This window comes from Pseudorasbora parva, chromosome 9 (assembly GCF_024679245.1).
Source record: "Pseudorasbora parva isolate DD20220531a chromosome 9, ASM2467924v1, whole genome shotgun sequence".
NCBI lineage: Eukaryota > Metazoa > Chordata > Actinopteri > Cypriniformes > Gobionidae > Pseudorasbora > Pseudorasbora parva.
Genome location: NC_090180.1, coordinates 37,144,746 through 37,163,227, shown reverse-complemented (window position 1 = coordinate 37,163,227; position 18,482 = coordinate 37,144,746).

Genomic DNA, 18,482 nt, shown 5'->3' with positions numbered 1-18,482 from the left:
AGATTGGATCTGTGGCCAAAGGTAAATTAAATTCATCACTTGTGGAATGATTCTTAATAAAAGTGGGAAGAATCTGACAGCTGTGCTATTATAGTATTCCATAGTACATGGAAAAGTCATCACACACAGATTTTTTTTTAACCCCTTTCAATAAATGCAATTTATACTTAATTGACAAAATCCATAACTTGATCAAATGACAAAATGTGGCGCTTGGATTTCATAAAAGCTGTTGGACAAACAATAAGGTTTTGAATTATGAAACTCACAGGATGAGTTTTTATCTGTTTCCCTCTAAGTGAACATCAAGGAACATATTAACATAATACAAAACAATGCCATTACCCATTTGAATCTTATAGAAACATCTTTATGCCATTCAAAATTAATCTCATTCATTTTATTCACATCATCTCTCTCTTTTCTCGTTTGTTTCCACGTTTTGGACAGCTTGCCAGATGCATCTGCATTGAATTTGGAATGAAGTCTCTTAAGGGAAAACACTCACGAAACTTACTAAACTAGACTTTCCTTTTCATGTGCTTTTTGTGATAAAGCTATTAATTTAGCCCATAAGCCATAATTCATCAAATTTCCAATGTTACAATAACGTTTTAACGTTTCCAAGGCATCTTTTCAGAATCCTTGCTTAACAGAAAATTGGAGAGAGAATTGCTGTATTCATAAAAGAAAATGTGAGTCTCTTTTACAGCAGGAGAGGATTACACAAGGAATGGAGAACAGAGAAAACAGAAAGCAATGCATCCTCCGAGTCAGGATTATATTTAACTCAGGCCAAGCAAACAATGCAAACTGATGATGTAATAGATAAAGACAGCAGCATTCAAGCAGTGCATATGCAAAGCACTTTTGGGTATTGTTATTTGAGCGGATTAAATGGTTATAAAATTATCTCACAAGGTTAAGCAATTAGTTTATTCCTTTCTCTCCTCGCCTATTATTTATTTTCTGCTCTCACTGGATGTTTAAAGCAGAACGCCCACTTCTCAAAGAGACTCATAAACTTTTATATTGTATCTTCACTTAATTAAAAGCATGTCCTTTATTGACCGTCTCTGCAGAAAGTTGACGTCCATTTCTTCATTGTCCAGTCAAGTGTGATGGGATTTTATGGTCCAGCTGGGCACAGTGGAACACTCACTCAAATGTGGGTCGTCCTTCATATCGCAGTCACATCAGTCAATAAAGCTCACAAAAACTGAAGATCTCTTCTCTCTCTGAGGCCAAACTTTATATAGGCCTTTTGATTTTGGCTGTGGGGCTGGTTTTCAGTGATTTAATAACTTGTGAACCCACATCTGGCTCTTTGTTGTTTTATCTTCACATAGATTTGAGCAGAGCAGAGCAGTTGTGGTCCATCAAACCAGGTCATGACACAAAGCACTCTGTGACCACCATCACAAGCTTTTTTAATTTGTATTATTGAGTTCCCTCTAGGCACCGAAGGAAAAACTTACTGAAATAGTTATCCTGAATGTTGTATTGTATCTCAATGCATTAGAAGAATATTCATCTGGTCAATTTTGTATTAAAACATACTTATATAACCTTGAGCATTTCAAGAGAGGATCCAAACTGCAATAAATGGATTTACATAAATTAATAATGCACAGGGCTGCACTGAATCCCCAAAATAATCCCCTTCCTTTGGCCATCGAGTTCTTCACACCGCCTTTATACTCCACACTGTGCCATAATCTCTACCCGCAGTCTTTAAACCACAATTGCTCATTGAGAAACACATTTGGAGGTTTATGTACAGGACGAAAAAGGAAAGTCTCTTCTTTCTAATATTATTAAAACTTTAGTCAGGTAGCAACGATTTCATTTGTCCCCTTTTCCAGTCTTTCTACTGTATAGGCAGCCAGGTTTTATTAAAAGATTTTTTTTTTTTTTCAGCACTGAAGTACTTTTTCTGAAATAACCAAAATGTAAAAAATCGAAACAAACTTTTTCCAGAATAAAGTACCTTTTTCTTTGCAGTGCAAAGGTTCTGTGGATGTTAAAGGTTATTCATGGAGCAATCGATGCAAATAAAGAACCTTTTTTATTGGCAAGAAACACAACACTGTGTGTTAATTATTAATTTTGAGAAAATCTATACTAAAGACTTAAAAAATAATTTACACTTGGCACAGTGCAGTCAGGCAAGTACTCCTGGCCATCGCCAAACTCAGACTCATCCATCGGACTGCCAGACAGAGAAGTGTGACTCATCACTCCCGAGAACATGTCTCTACTGCTCTAGAGTCCAGTGGTGGCATGCTATACACAACCACATCCAGCGCTTGCTTTGCACTTGGTGATGTTAGACTGGGATGCACCTACTCAGCAATGGAAACCCATTCCATGAAGCTATCTACGCACTGTTCTTGAGCTAATCTGAAGGCCACACAGAGTTTGGAGGAATTTAGCTATTGACTATAGCAACTTGATAAGTTGGTGACTTCTGCGCACTGTGCACCTCAACATCTGCTGACCCCACCCTGTGATTTTGCGTGATCTACCACTTCGTGGCTGAGTTGCTGTTGTTCCCAATCACTTCCACTTTGTTATAATACCACTAGCAGTTGATCGTGGAATTTTTAGTAGTCAGGAAATTTCACAGATTCATTTATTGCACAGGTGGCAACCTATCATGACACACTTGAATTCACTGAGCTCCTGAGAGAGACCCATTCTTTCACAAATGTTAGAAGTGTCTTCATGCCTAGGTGAATTTATACACCTGTGGGCATGGAAGTGATTGGAACAGCTGAATTAAATTATTTGGAGGGGTGTCCCACTATTTTTGGCAATATTGAGTTTGTAAACATGATAACTTGTTGCGAGGAACACAAAATATATTCACCTCAGAGAAGAAGGTACATGGGTTGCATTTCATATCACGTTTTTGTTGATCTTAATTTTTCATAAATTGTGTGCTTTTACTGGGCGAGACAGAGTGAACTGTGGTGCTTCTAGTCTCATGAACAAGGAGACAAAAGACAAACTGACAATTTTGTTAAATAATGCATTACATTTCAGTTGGTATTTCACCACACCCTATTGTATACCTCATAAGATATCCAGCACGTGTCACATGGGATCACTCTTTTTTTTTTTTTTTTTTTATTAATAAAAAAAAAAATTCTCCTTTCGTTTTCCAAAAAGAAAGAAGAGTATTCGGCATTAGAACAACACCAGGGTGAGTAAATTATAACTTCAGTTTGATTTTAGAAAAATGTCCTTTAAAGGTGCTGTATGTAAGTTTTTCACTGTACTAATGCATAAAACACCATAACATTTGTGCAGATATTTAGGAAACATGCTAAATGCACCTATTTGTTTCTCTGAGAATTAAAGAAAAAAAAAAAAACAATGCTACAGCCAGTTATTTTACTTTAAAATGTGCTGTTTTTGTTTTGGTCTGTGATACTGCACATTACCAGTTTACCCAATAGTATTTCGACACCCTAGATTGCCAGTTGGTAGAAAACACAGCAGTAGCCATAGAAACCAGCAAACAAACTGGGTCAAAGATCACAGATGCCACCCAACCTAAAAAGCTGTGGCATCCATCTAAACATCTATGAACAAGAGCATATTAAAATGCGGATAAATCAACTCCTCAACTGACAGTGTGGCTTGCATTTTCAATTGCGCTCACTCCTGTTTCCTGTTGCATGTTCTCAAGTTGGCAATCCACGTGAGCATTGAGTCTGAAAAGGAGGGGGCGGGGGCAACAACTCTCCAATATTTTGAACTTGGACTGCAGAACCCATTTCATTTACTCGCTGTCAATCCTACCTTTAAAGAACATAAAAACGTTATTTAATGTTTGAATTTCATGATAAAATTGACAAGTTAAAAGCTGACGCTTTGTTTTATAACACTTTTTTACATTTATAATTGTTTTTATTCACAAACGTTTCATTCATTGTAGCTTCTGATTCAAAATGATACAAATTTGTCAGTTTCTTATTAATGTGGTATATTAGGGAGAGATAGACACAGTACACAACTTCACTTCTTAAGTAAAATTAGTACTGCTGGTCAAATATTACTCCGTTACAAGTGAAAGTTGTAAAAGCAGATTTTTACTTAAGTAAAAGCACAGCAGTATTTGTTTTTTAAAGTATTTCAGTATCAAAAGTAAATTTCCTTCACGTCAACGCATAATTTTATTATTGTTGTATAAATGCAATTTTATGCAGTTTTGCAATTTTGCTATGCAAAAACCCAAACACCTTTTTAAAGAAGAAAAAAATCATCTACTGACTGTCAAAGCTTCCACAGAAACGACTTTTAACTTTGAGGACCTGTAGTGGAGCAAAAGTACAATATTTGTCTTTTTCAAATGTAGTGAAGTAAAAGTTTCCAGAAAAAATAATACTCAAGTAATGTACAGATCACTGTACTTAGTTACTGTCCACTTCTGGTATTAGAACTGGAAATTCAGATGCATTATGCTAGCAATCCACAGACAGACAGTGTCATAATTTTCATAATTTCACAGTGACATATTTTTGGTCCTAGAATATGCAAATGAGAAAAGGGGGCATTTGTTTGGTTGTTATCACTAGCACCAACTCACCACCTCCAGTACTAAAATTCAGCACCATCTGTGGAAAACAGGATTATTGTGCATGCTATCGGCCTCTTGTGACGTAATATATGAGCTAGCACTGATAATCAGGACCTGGGACCACGACCTGGCTCTGTAACTGAGCCACGTATAGTGGTCTCTTCCCATTCTCTATATGAGCAACCATATCAGCCAACTCAACTTAATCAGATGGTGAAAAGAGAACTGGCAGGAGTGCTCTGATTAAAATATTGTTTTTTAGCACTGCCTGGGAGAGCCAGGCTCCTTATTAAAAATTGATCCTCAAGCTGTGTCGCCTTGCGTTTCTGCTTTGCTGAAGAATTCATTACCTCTGCCACGCACCATGTCGCCTGCCTGGTATTCTCCATGTCACTGCACCCCTCCGTATCTTGCACCCCCTCTCGTTTATCAATTCTGAGATGCAAACAAACAAATATACCAGAGGGAGGAGAAAGGAGGAGAGAGGAAGAGAAGGACGAGGAGGGAGGTTGAAACAAAAACAAGGCACCCTAAGGCCTTCTCAGCACGGAGTACAAGACGTTTGATCACTGGCAAGAAAAGCAAAAGCTGTTTATTCTTATTCTCATTTTCCCTCCTTTTATAAGTTCATTTCTTTATGCCTTTTGAGTAGCCAGTTTTTGCATTGCATTTTTAGAGAAAATCAATGGAATTGTGGATTGGTAAAATTCATTGAACGGAGCTTAGGGTACCTTCTTACTGATATCTGAGGAGTAATCAAATTAGCCGATAATTTACTATTTAAATGCAAGCTTACAAAATCTGCAGTCAAGTCAAAGACTTCAGTATGAGCTAAGATACACTATATTGCCAAAAGTATTGGGACACTCCTCCAAATCATTGAATCCAGGTGTTCCAATCACTTCCATGGCCACAGGTGTATAAAATCAATCACCTAGGCATGATGACTGCTTCAACAAACATAAGTGAAAGAATATGTGTTGCTCTCAGGAACTGAATTCAAGCGTGGTACCGTGATTCTACGGTCAACTGTTAGTGGTATTATAACAAAGTGGAAGCAGTTGGGAACAACAGCAACTCAGCTGCAAAGTGAGGCCACGTAAAATTACAGAGTGGGGTCAGCGCATGCTGAGGCGCACAGTGCGCAGTAGTTGACAACATTCTGCAGAGTCAATAGCTACAGACCTCCAAACTCTGTGTAGCCTTCAGATTAGCTCAAGAACAGTGTGAGCTTCATGGATGGGCTTCCATGGCCGATCAGCTGCATCCAAGCCTTACATTACCAAGTGCAATTGAAAGCGTTATATGCAGTGGTGTAAAGCACGCCATCACTGGACTCTAGAGCAGTGGAGACGTGTTCTCTGGAGGGATGAATCATGCTTCTCTGTCTGCCAATCCAAAAGATGAGTCTGGGTTTGGCAGATGCCAGTAAAATGGTACTTACCTGACTGCTTTGTGCCAAGTGTAAAGTTTGGTGAGATTATGGTGTGGGGTTGTTTTTCACTGGCTGTTTTGGTCCCTTAGTTCCAGTGAAAGGAACTCCTGATGCTACAGCTTACCAAGACATTTTGGACAATTTCACACTCTCAACTTTGTGGGAAAAGTTTGGGAATGGCAGTCCAACATGACAGCGCAGCAGTGCACAAAGCAAGGTCTATAAAGACATGGATGAGCGAGTTTGGTGTGAAGGAACTTGACTGGCCTGCACCGAGTCCAGACCTCAAACCGATAGAACACCTTTGGGGTGAATTAGAGTGGAGACTGTTAGTGCCTGACCTTCCAAATGCGCTTCTAGAAGAAGGGGGGAAAAAAATCCCATAAACACACTTGTAAACCTTGAGGAAAGCCTTCCCAGAAGAGTCAAAGCTGTTATAGCTGCAAAGTGAGGGCCAACTACATATTAAAGAATGGGATGTCATTAAAGTTCATATGCATGTAAAGGCAGATGTCCCAAAACTTTTGACAATATAGTGTATTTGTCATGAGTTGCTCCAAGACCAACTTGATCAACCCCTTATAGGTTTTTCTAAAAATCAAAGAATTTGCAAATATATCCATTGCTTCAGTCTCATCACTCTCTAAAAGACATAATTGTGACATTAAATAAGGATTTTTTCTTTGCCAACATTTATCCAATTCTTATTTCCAGAAACATCCGAGTGGAAGTTGGAACATAACTGAGATTCCATTAAATCTCCTGAGCTATGAAATAGCATAATCAAAAATTTCTCTGGATTCTCTTGCTTTTCTGTTTTCCTTTTCTTTTCTGTATTTTCTCTTACCTTCTATCAGACGTTGTGCTGGGATGTTGATTAAGAACTAATGCAAATCATGGAGCGTCAGCATCAGCCGCCACAGGAAATCAATATCCCGCAAACCCCTGCTCCTTCCCCCTCACTCCTCCGTAGCGATAACTAGAGCCTCCTCAAACAAAACAATTAAAGACTCAACCTTAAACTCATTACCCACACCGCTGAACAAGAAAGCCTATTTCAGGATGACATTGAGTGCTGTTTGCTTCTCATTGTGAGCCTATTTGATATTCAGTGCTTGTCTGGGGCTTGTTTAAATACGCAGATTAATTGTGTTCATGTCCACTTGTCTTTGCTCACACAGGTGTGCCTCCGTGATTGATTTGCTGAGAGTTTTGTATTTCGTTTTCATTGATTTAGCCAGCCAACTAGAGCAACCTATAAGAGTACATGTTGGTTGAATGACTGGGAGCAAAGGCCTTAACTAGTCATCTCCATCTTAATGAAAGGAATTTTAAATAATCTTTACCTTGACTCTTATAGCCAATACAAAAAAAAGATTATGAGCTCTCACATTCTTATGTCAATTTGAAATTATTTTACGTTTTGAAAAATTTTGGCTAATTTGCATGAAATCGTTCAATGTAATTTTCATATGATCTCCGGTGATGGTAATGTTTTGGGGTGGATTTTTCAAAGATTTCAAAGACTCAAAGATTTCCTTGAAATGAACACGGACTCTTAACTCAAAAATCCGTGGTAGTTTCACGGAATCGCCAAAATCCCGTGATGGGTCGGAAGTGATGCCTATGTAAGTCAATGACAGGCATCATCAGTGGTCCTCACACGGATTCCCTGTTCCAACACCTTATATTCGTCAGTTTGATTCAAGCCAGGTGCACACTGTGCGATTTTGCCCATGATTTGGCCGTTGATTTAGACAAATTTAGGAAATCCTAAAAGATTCCTCAGATCCTAGGCTGAAATCTGACGTTGTTGGCCGATTAATGAGCGCTGCGATCAAATTTTACCTCAGACGAAATTCTGGCAGTGTCAGAAGATTTGGCACAGAATCCTGCAGTGTGACTTCTCCTACGACGACAGTCAAATATCTCAGTTTTTCAAGACAAACTATGACAAAAACGAGAGCTAGAAATTTATTTGTAGCCAGCATTTCAGTCCTGCGTGTAATGCAGCTCACTGTCACCCAACGCGTCATTCATTGATGATAAAGCTCCGGGTGAGATTTCTTGCGCGCGTCCGTTTTTAGCGCGCCTTAACTATAGTGCAGTCTGACATTAATGCCAACTGAGATCTTGCAGTGTGACACGGCTTACATCGGGGATCATGTTCGTACAGTCTGACAAGGGACATTCGCAAAGGATTTTGAAAAATCGCACAGTGTGCAGGACCCGTTAGTCAGCATAATTAATTTAAATTTATTTTCTTTTTATTCAGACACGTTTTGAACAAGTAACTCAATCCCTTCCCTAAAAAACAGGATCTAAAAGGCAGATACACAGATACTGCAGGCACAATTTATTCAGAAACTACAAATATTCCAAATGTTCTGAGGCCAAACGATTGATTTGTGTGAAGAAAAAACGGTCAGTAACGTCGAGTCCATCCGGCGAATATTAATACATTTCAAATATCATGTGACCAATTGCGCCATTACGTCAGCTTTGATTGTAAAATGCCATTGGCTCTCGTGTGTCTCGTGACCAATCGTGTCATGCTGAATAGTCGTTTGTCTCATTTAAATGATAAATATGAACGAGCGCGTGTGTGGAGCGCGATCATCATTTCAACGATTAAAACAAAAGATCCACTACATGAAGATATCGTATGACTTCAGAAGACTGCGAATGCAACATGAGTTAATACTTCTATACTGTTTCTGGTCCGTTTTTTGCAATAAATAACTGTGACTGTACATTTATTTGCCTGTTATGTGTTTTATACTGTTGAGTGGGTAGGTTTAGGGTAGGAGTTGGGTTAGTTGCTCCGAAATATAAAAGTAGGCTATACATATTCATAAAATCATGTCTACTTTTACAAATGCAAATAATTAAATGTGTGTTGGGAATCTGTGTGTGGATCACGGATACTGCCTGTCATTGACATACATAGGCATCACTTCCGTTAACCCATCACGGAATTTTCGGCGATTCCGTGAAACTACCACAGATTTTTGAGTTAAGGGTGCGTGTTCATTTCACGGAATTCTGTGAATTCAGGTTGATTTTTCCCCAAAATCAAATGTTTATGTTCAGTTCGCATTGGGCAAATTCAAATAACACTGCTACCTTGTGAAACAGTTACATTTTCCTGTGCATTAGGGTTCATCTGCTCATGTGTACACTTTGTGTCTAATAAAATTTCAATAGACTCACTAATACTAGATTGCTGGAATTCCTGAAACACTTTATGACTTGTTAATGCATCACAGTGAAAACCGAACCAAAGCTTCCATTCATTAGAGACACATCATTGGATGATGACATTTCCTTAGTTTTACTGACAGGCAGTATTAATTACCTTCTGGCACCTTTATCAAATCTACATATTCGCAATAGTGACCGTGAATGCTCGTTTAATATCTTGTCTATCAAGATTATTACATGAAATGACCTCTGAACCCACCAAATGGTAAAACCTTACTTTTTGACTTGTCAATTTGTCTGTGACGCTCTAGATTCATATGGCAGTCTGTCTCCAAAGCTTCTCATTTTCCCTCATCTCACTCATTTTGAGTCGCCAGGCCCGGTCTCGTACGATCATGATAAATTAGGGATTTGAGGAGTCCAGATCATTAAGTTTTTAGTATTCTGCTTCACATTTGGGCAATCTTTTCTAAGCAATCTTTACTAAACAGGGCAGATTAGCATAAGCACAATCCTACAAAAGCATAGATGGGAGTGGACAGTTCTGCACTTGATCTACTGATGATGTGCAAATGAAAGAACACAGATGCAGCTGGCTCATTTTCATAATGACCAACGCAATCTACTAAGAACAGCGCAAATTTTTATCTGGAATTAAGACATGCTTTTTTAGGTGGTAAAAAAACAGTAAATTGACGAGCACAAATTAGTAAATCACCTTGCGTGATTCATTCAAAATACTCTCCTCCCATAAATAATGTGTTTGAAAGAGAAACTCCTACAAAGGCAAAAAAAACTAACAAACAAAAAACATTGTCCATGCCTTTTTGGCGCTAATCTTTCACAGCGTGCCATTAGTCAGTCCTGGCAGTAGTTTTGTTATTGGCAAAAACGGTTTGCACTATGGCGCAGGCTGTAAGTAAATCTGGCCCTTGGTGTATTAATTACCTGATCTGTTGGACAGTTCAAGGAGTAATAGTGCGAGAATGACGTCTTCATTCATTACTGTAATCTCTGGTATTGGATATTTGGACCAACTGTATATTAGATGGCCTTAAAGCTACACTGTGAAATTTTCCCCCATCTAGCGGTGAAAAGGTATATGACCATGCAGAGAATAATAGTTTCTGTTCCTCTCAATACTGATTTCGTTTTATCTCCTACGGTGGCCGATGTAGTCCAAGATTAACATGGCAATCCCCCTCTTCACATTCGACACGATACCATCGAGTGTTAAAATGCGAAAGGCGAAGCTTGAATTTACGGGTATGTCCCTCTTTGGCTAATGTACTTTCAAGATGGAGGGACAACATGGCGACCGGCATTCGAACCCCTCACCCGTATGTATTTTCAATGGCACATTATAAACTTAGGAGAATACTTTATTACTCGAAAGAAGTAAATATACATTAATGAGCACGTATATTTTTGAAAGAACTAAGTGTTTTTAGCTAAGAATAAACTAAAAAAGTTACACAGTGTAGCTTTAACTACTATTTACTAACATTTACATTACTCATTTGAGACAATGCACTTATTGTGTACATACAAGTTTTTACATTGTACTTATTTAAAAAAAATACCTGCATACAATTACATCTGTAATTAATTTCTGTAGTTACATTTATAATTACACTGCTGACACTTCCCTTACACATATAAACCTACAATTAAACTTACCCATACCATACCACCCACATGTCCCTAACTTTACCCATATCCTACCTTAATATCAGAAAAAGTGTTTTGCATTACAATATGAACACAATAAGTAAATTTTACTTATATTTTGATTTAAGTACATAGTAGTTATGGTAACCTAATATAAAGTGGGACCAGATATTTTTAGAATTAGCCAATGAGATCATAATCTACTTCTAATTTTAGAGATCCAAAATCTGGTGAATTTACAAAGTGCTTAATTTCCGTTGACTCGTTCATATTTCAGAGAAATGAAAGTTCTCAAAAAAGAGCAAAGGATAATTGCCTTTACTTTGTTTGAAAGGTGTTGAAAGTTGATTATACACTCTAAAAAATGCTGGGTTAAAAAAAATCCAAGTTGGGTTGAAAATGGACAAACCCAGAGATTGGGTTGTTTGAACCCAGTGAATGGACCCATTCCAACAACCCAATTTCTGAGTTTGTCCATTTTCAACCCAACTTGGATATATATATATATATATATATATATATATATATATATATATATATATATATATATATATATATATATATATATATATATATATATATATATATATATATATATATATATATATATATATATATATATATATATAAAACAAATTTAAATGCTTTTTCACTCTAATCTCTTTTCCTGGATTAAGGCCTAGTTTGGGGTTTCTCTCTGAATTAGTGAAACTTGTTACATGTGTGCATATGAGACTTGCATCATGCAGTCACTTGTGCTCAGACAGCACATGAGCAGGTGGTAATCACAACAGTGTCCATTTAGATTACAGTGTTAAACGCTGCAGTGATTGATTACATTTCATGGCCCATTTAGCTTATGGTGGGCAAGAAAATGCAAAAAGGCAAGAATTCCAACATTTGCTTATCTGGCCTTATTTTAAGCTTCACAAAAAACAGAATGTTACAAACCTCAGGCCAATCTACCAATATAAATACTAAAGAAGTCACGCACAGATGTAACTGTAACCATAATAGCGCACCAAAAATATAGGAGTTTTGGTGAGCCTCAGAAGGGAGCAGCAAAAATTCCAGAAGAAAAAACTTAGGAAAGCAATCTCCTGTAGGGTAGTGTCTGTAAATTAGCAAACTTAATGAGCCAGTGACAGCATGACGGATCTTTAGCATCTGGGCTGGGGTGACAGTGATTGATAGATGGTGGATGTCTGCGGGCTGATCTGATGGCTGATTTATGCCATGCTCGGCGCTGATTACATAAATGCCATTAGAGCTCCCAATGGCAGCGCTGGAGTGCGGCGTGAGCCAGACGTGATGGAGGAGAGGACAGTGACCGACCTGACACAACTCAACCTCCTGCTAAGTGCCCCCAATCCACAGTGACTTGAGATTATTGTATCATTTTTTTTAAATGATTGTTTTAGTATTTGATTATCTGTCCTCTGATTTCCATCATTTTTCATTGTCTTATATGGAAAGATATAGCAGCACTCTCTGTGATAGCTTTTTATAGGACTCAGACTAATATATGCAAGGCAAACAATCTTTTTTTAGTAGGGGAAGTCGGATGCCTGTTTCGGGTCGTAAACCTCAGCATCCAAGCATATAGGCTCCATTCTGGTAAGAAGTGGAAGTTTGCATTTGTTTATATTTGTAGTGGAGCTAGCCAAGTGATAATAGAATTGTATTTTTCTCAAACAAGTAGGTATACAAAAAAAAATATATGAAAGAAGAAAACCTGGACCCTCAGTCTTGATTAAAATGTTATAGTCCATTTACCTACTTGACTGGAGCTAAAGGGCCACTTCCTGCACTCCAGTCCAATAGGTGGCAGAAATACACTTTTAAGTTTTGTTTACCTTGTGTAAAGACAAAAATGACAAAGAAGAAGTATATTCCCAGTTTCTACTGCCTGGAAATATTACAGTTAAACCATCCTGGGGGTCTGTTCTTCGCACATGGATTAATCAATTATCTGTATTTTACTGTTGACAATTTAACATGGTCCAGGATCATTGGGTTCTTTAAAGAACTTCAACTCTTTCATCTCGGAGCTGCTGTCAAAGCAACAGGTCCATAACCTCAACCCTGCTTTGGAGCAGGCTTAACAGGATTAGACAACATCTTTTTTTTAAGTGGAGGTGATACTCAAAGTCTGTCCCAGCCATTGCTACTTTCTTACAAGAGGACCCAATTGAACCTCGGGCAATAATAATAATAAAATAATAAAAAATAATAATGATGATAATAATAATAATAATTTTCATAATATTACAATGTTGTGTCTATCATAGACGCAGCCAGTTATAGTCATTGAGAGATTTATTAGTGAGGGAATAATTACCTATTAAATGTATTGGATTCTTACAAACAATATAGTTAGTCTGAGTCGTGCTTTCATTTGAATAGTAAAAGCTATAATAGGAGTGGTCCCATGTATTTCTGTTTACATGGCAGTCGTGGTCTAATGGTTAGAGAGTCCGACTGATTATTCGAAAGATGCGGATTCGATTCTCAATACCGGCAGGAAATGACTAAGGTGTCCTTGAGCAAAGCACCTTACACCCAGTCACTCCTCGGGCACCACTGCAAAATGGCTGCCCACTGCTCTTGGTGTGTGTGTCCATGGTTTGCAGTGTGTGTGTTCACTACTCACTACTCACTACTCCTTATGTGTGTCCACTAACTTGGATAGGTTAATTGCAGAGGACAAATTCCGAGCAGAGGTTACCATACTTTGCCTTTCGTGTCACTTTCACATTTACATTGATGCAACGCAGGAGATGCAGATAAATGTTCTTGACCCTTAAGAAACTTTAATTAATGTTTTGAATTAAAAATGAAAAGCCTGTACAAAAACAACAAATCGTGAAATAATGGAAATAATTGGGACTCATGAAACAAACGCTACACATTTTGGTAAAACTCCAATAGTTTCTTATTAGCATGCATACTTAGGATATTGGCTGTGTATTAATATTTATAAAGCACACATTGATGCCTTATTCAGCATGGCCTTATTCTACATCTTTACACCTATAGGATTAAAGATGTAGAATAAGGCCATGCTGAATAAGGCATCAATATGTGCTTTATAAGTACTTTATAAGTACTATTGACAGCAATACACTCTATTCACTCTCAACACCTTTCAGCAATAAACATTTTTTTTAATTCAGGCCCTTCATATATGACACAATTTAAATTATGTTCACTTTACTTAAACATATCTAAATAACACAACTTAATTTAATTTTGTTCAATCAACCTAATATATTTTAAACTGAAGTTTACTTAATTAATTTGTGTTAAACCTACATTAAATATTTGAGTAGACATAACTAACTGGGCAGTGGATCTGTAGTTCCCAGCATGCTTTGCAAGGGACTGCATTAGGAGAGTAAATTTATGGATTAAAGTGTTATTTTACGTGTTTTTCTGTAAAGGGAAATATGTTATTAGTTAATGTTGGTGTTTAATGTGCAGTTATGTTGGCCATTTAGAGGATTTTCTGTAATGTTTTTGAATTCTGTGGTTACTGTTATGCTGAAGAGTGGCGCCTATGCTTAGGCTGTGGGCACTCAGTGAGCTATGTTAAAGTCAGGAATTACACCAGACTTTTCTTATATTTTCCTTATATAAATTGTGCATAATAATGAATGAAACTGCTTTTTGCTTTTACAATTAACATGTTATCTACTTCAAAAAAGTAATGTTATAAGAATATATATATATATATATATATATATATATATATATATATATATATATATATATATATATATATATATATATATATATATATATATATATATATATATATATATATATATATTAAACTGTATTTGATAAAATAGTTGGACCAACTCAATTACATTTCATTGCATGCATTAGTTTTTTTTTTTTTTTTTTATGAGTTGGCGCTACATATTTATTGGATGCCCTCCAATAAAATTGAGTTTGTCCAATGGGTTATTTTATTTATTTTTTGTTAGTGTACTTAACAACTAGCCTGGTCTTACCAAACTCTCGTACATTTCATTTGTACATAGAGTCTGGCCACTCTCCACTGACAAGCGTTTACTTCCACGAAGGAGGTACTCTGTTGAAGTTTAAAACTATTGGATCTGCCCAGAGCCACTCTAGATCTGCCATAACCAACCGCTAACGTTTGGTCGTGACGTATGTCATGCGCCCTTCGCCTGTTTCACACATGGAAATCCGTCAAAATAAATGTGCAGGCCACCTCAGTGATAAAACCTAAAACTTTTGCGTTCAGATTTATTCAAGCTATGGAGAGCTGAAGGAGAGTTTCGGGAACGCGCTGCTCACGTGGTCCGTAACATGATTGTATGCTGTAAATAAAATGTCATATGCTTGGTATGATAATAAATGCTGCTATAAATAACAGACCAATTCAAATGTTTATGTGATTTTATTTTAATTTGTTTGAGTGGTGATGAAATATATTGCTCTTGTAAATACTTGCCAGCATTTTAAAGAAATACAAGTCTATAAATGCATCCAAATAACAGCAAAGCACAACCGTACGGTGCCCTGCAGTGGTCAAAAATGATTATAAACCGTAATTTTGAAGTGATATATTCTTGAAAACTCAGAGATGTGGATTCGGACAGCTATTACATCACCACACGACCGTGGTGTTTCTCAAAAGCAGTAGGTAACTCGGTCGAGGATTTTTACGCAGGTGGTGGGAAACGGACGGCTATAAAATAACTGACTAGCCCCTGTAACTTAAATGATGGCAATGCTTTCTGACCCCACAAGGAACAATTACCGTCTGAATAGGGCTTCAGCCAACTCCTTCACCACTAACGGAGCGAGCTGGAAAATCAAACTTTTCCCGAATTCCCCCTGTTGGGGAGGAGGGCCACAATATCATGGCCACCAACAAACCCCAGCAAAGATGGTTATTGCTCCGGCTTTAACTTCTGGATATTCAGCAGCATTGTCACAACAGAATGAATGGTTTCGTTCACATTAGGGCTGGGCGATATGGCCAAACAAAAAAATTGCCTGCGTTAATTAATTTTACGATTTTAATCGATTTTTTTCCCTCTTCTACTTAAAATCAATCTGCATGACAAAGAAATTGTTCAAAACAAGTTTTAACTATATTTTGTTTAGGTAAAATATTTGCGGCTTGGTAGAGTGCCTACCTGGGGTGCAAAACTTTCAGCATTTGAATAACCCAGACCATTCCACAGTATAAATATACAGTATACATATCAAAGGTTTATTAATTGATATGCAGATTAAATTAACTTTTATTAACAACAGTAATGTGCAAAAAAGTATAGGGAAAATGTAAATGTTATGCTCTTATTAAATATAGATTACCATTGTTCTTCAATAGTCTCACACTGAACTGACTGACAGCTTCAGTTATTATTAAATGAGCTCTTTACTTGCTTTCTGTGTAATTTAGTTTTTCATGAGACTTGGTGACTTCATACTTTTCTCCATATATTAGGGAGTGGAAATGGCTAATAAATCAATAAGTGCTCTGCTGGTTATAGTGGTGGGCACTGCATATCTTTTTTAAAATAAAAAATGCTTGTTTGCCACAAAATAAAAAAATACTAAAAAACTTCTTTCTCAAGACCCCTTTAAACTTTTAGTTTTACAAACTATCACATTAAAAATAGCATATTTTGGATATTTAGAGCTTTGAGGTGCTGGAAATAAGTGCAGTAAGTGTACACATAAGTGTATGAAACCATTGGAAAGTTCTTGAATTTCAATCTCAAAAGGTTGTACGAATCCTGAGATAAATAATGACAACAACATTAAATCCATGTGGTTTTACTACAGTAAATCATGGTGAATGATTTGTGACTGAAACCCCTGACCTTCGCTCATGTTGTCTCCACGTCAGCTCTGTTTGATCTGATATTTATGTATTATTCCGTTTTTATATAGTCTATTGTTAATTCTATAGTATTGGATGATGCAATTATTTAAATTTGTTAAGCATAACAAATTGTTGTTTATTTTATTCCTGAAAGGTCCTATTTTGATTAAATATGTATTAAATATATATATCTTATCTCTTATTAAAGTAATGCTTGTGTCTGACTGTACAACTTAACCTTAATAAACAAATCATACCATAACATCATTAATGTAGCCTACATTATTAACATTATTTCTTAATAGGCAGCATATGAAATCTAACGTTATCAATCAAAAAATTATTTTGATATAGGGTATTTGGACCTGCCTCCGCCATCATTTCAAATGGATTCTGCCCATATAGAAAAGAACCGGCGAGGCGGGGTCCCCTCCTCTTCTGACTCTGATTGGCCGTGATTCACGGCCCGTGAACCTGAAACAAACCAATCAAACAAACCAAAGACGGCAGCGACCCAATTAGGAGCAGAATAGGACGTGTCTTCACACAATGCGGGTGGACCTATGTAAAATACGGGACAAATCGTGTCCCGTATTGCTTTGATACGGGACGAGTCATTTTTCCTGAAAATACAGGACGATTCCGTATTTCACGGGACGGGTGGCAACCCTAGTTGTTAGACGCTATCCTTGTTGTTTGTGTATCTCTGTGGCTCTGGCAAAAGCGCGGGGGAGGGCTGAGCCATTACAGGAGCCCAGAGGGAGCGTCAGCGGATTTTAAAGAGAAAACCGATTTTCATTCACAAAAATTGACATAAACTACAAACTCAAATTAATCGATAAAATTGATTTATTGCCCAGCCCTAGTTCAGATCTTTCTCCGCTGCCGTTACTGAACTACAACTCAAACTAGCGCACAACATCAGCATCATCGTTCTCAGCCACTCCCTCTGTTCGCTGATTGGACCGGTAAAAATTTGTTCGGAGAATACACCGCAGTCCTGGACCAACTCAATTACATTTCATTGCATGCATTCGTTTTTTATGAGTTGGAGCTACATTTATTGGATGGAAAACCTGCCCTCAATTAAATTTTTGGAGTTTGCCTAATGAGTTTTTTTTTTTTTGTGTACTTAAAAACAACCTTACTGCCGTAATTAGGAGTTTATTGAAGAAAAATTCATAGGTAATAAGTTAGTTAGTAAGACTTGGACCCTAATCTAAAGCCAATCACTGAATTGCCTATCATGGTTTCGAGTATCTATATATCTGCCCTTTCCAATGAGCGCAAGAACGCTCAGACAACTTAACCTAGATATTTTACTAAAATCTGCAGATTCATTTGAAGAACCAAATTGGCCAGAGATCAGTTATCACAATTAGAAGATCTGGCATCTGTCAGATCTTTTCAGATGTATTAAGAACAACATATGAATAAAGAACCCCCAGCTGAACTGGGCTCAGGTAAAACAGTTTATTAGGTATTACTTCTGGATGTTTTGCCCTGTGTGCTTATTTTAAATCAATTTGGATACTGAACACTAATAATAATGATGAATAGTTTTTAGTATTAGTTCTTCAAAGGGTGAAAAGTAAACTATCCACCAGGCCGACCTGGCCAGAAAATCTTTAAATGATTCTGCCCTTCTCATCTTAGAATCTGTTTTCCACAATAGCAAACCTGCATCACTAAATGACTTTGCTTGCTTCATA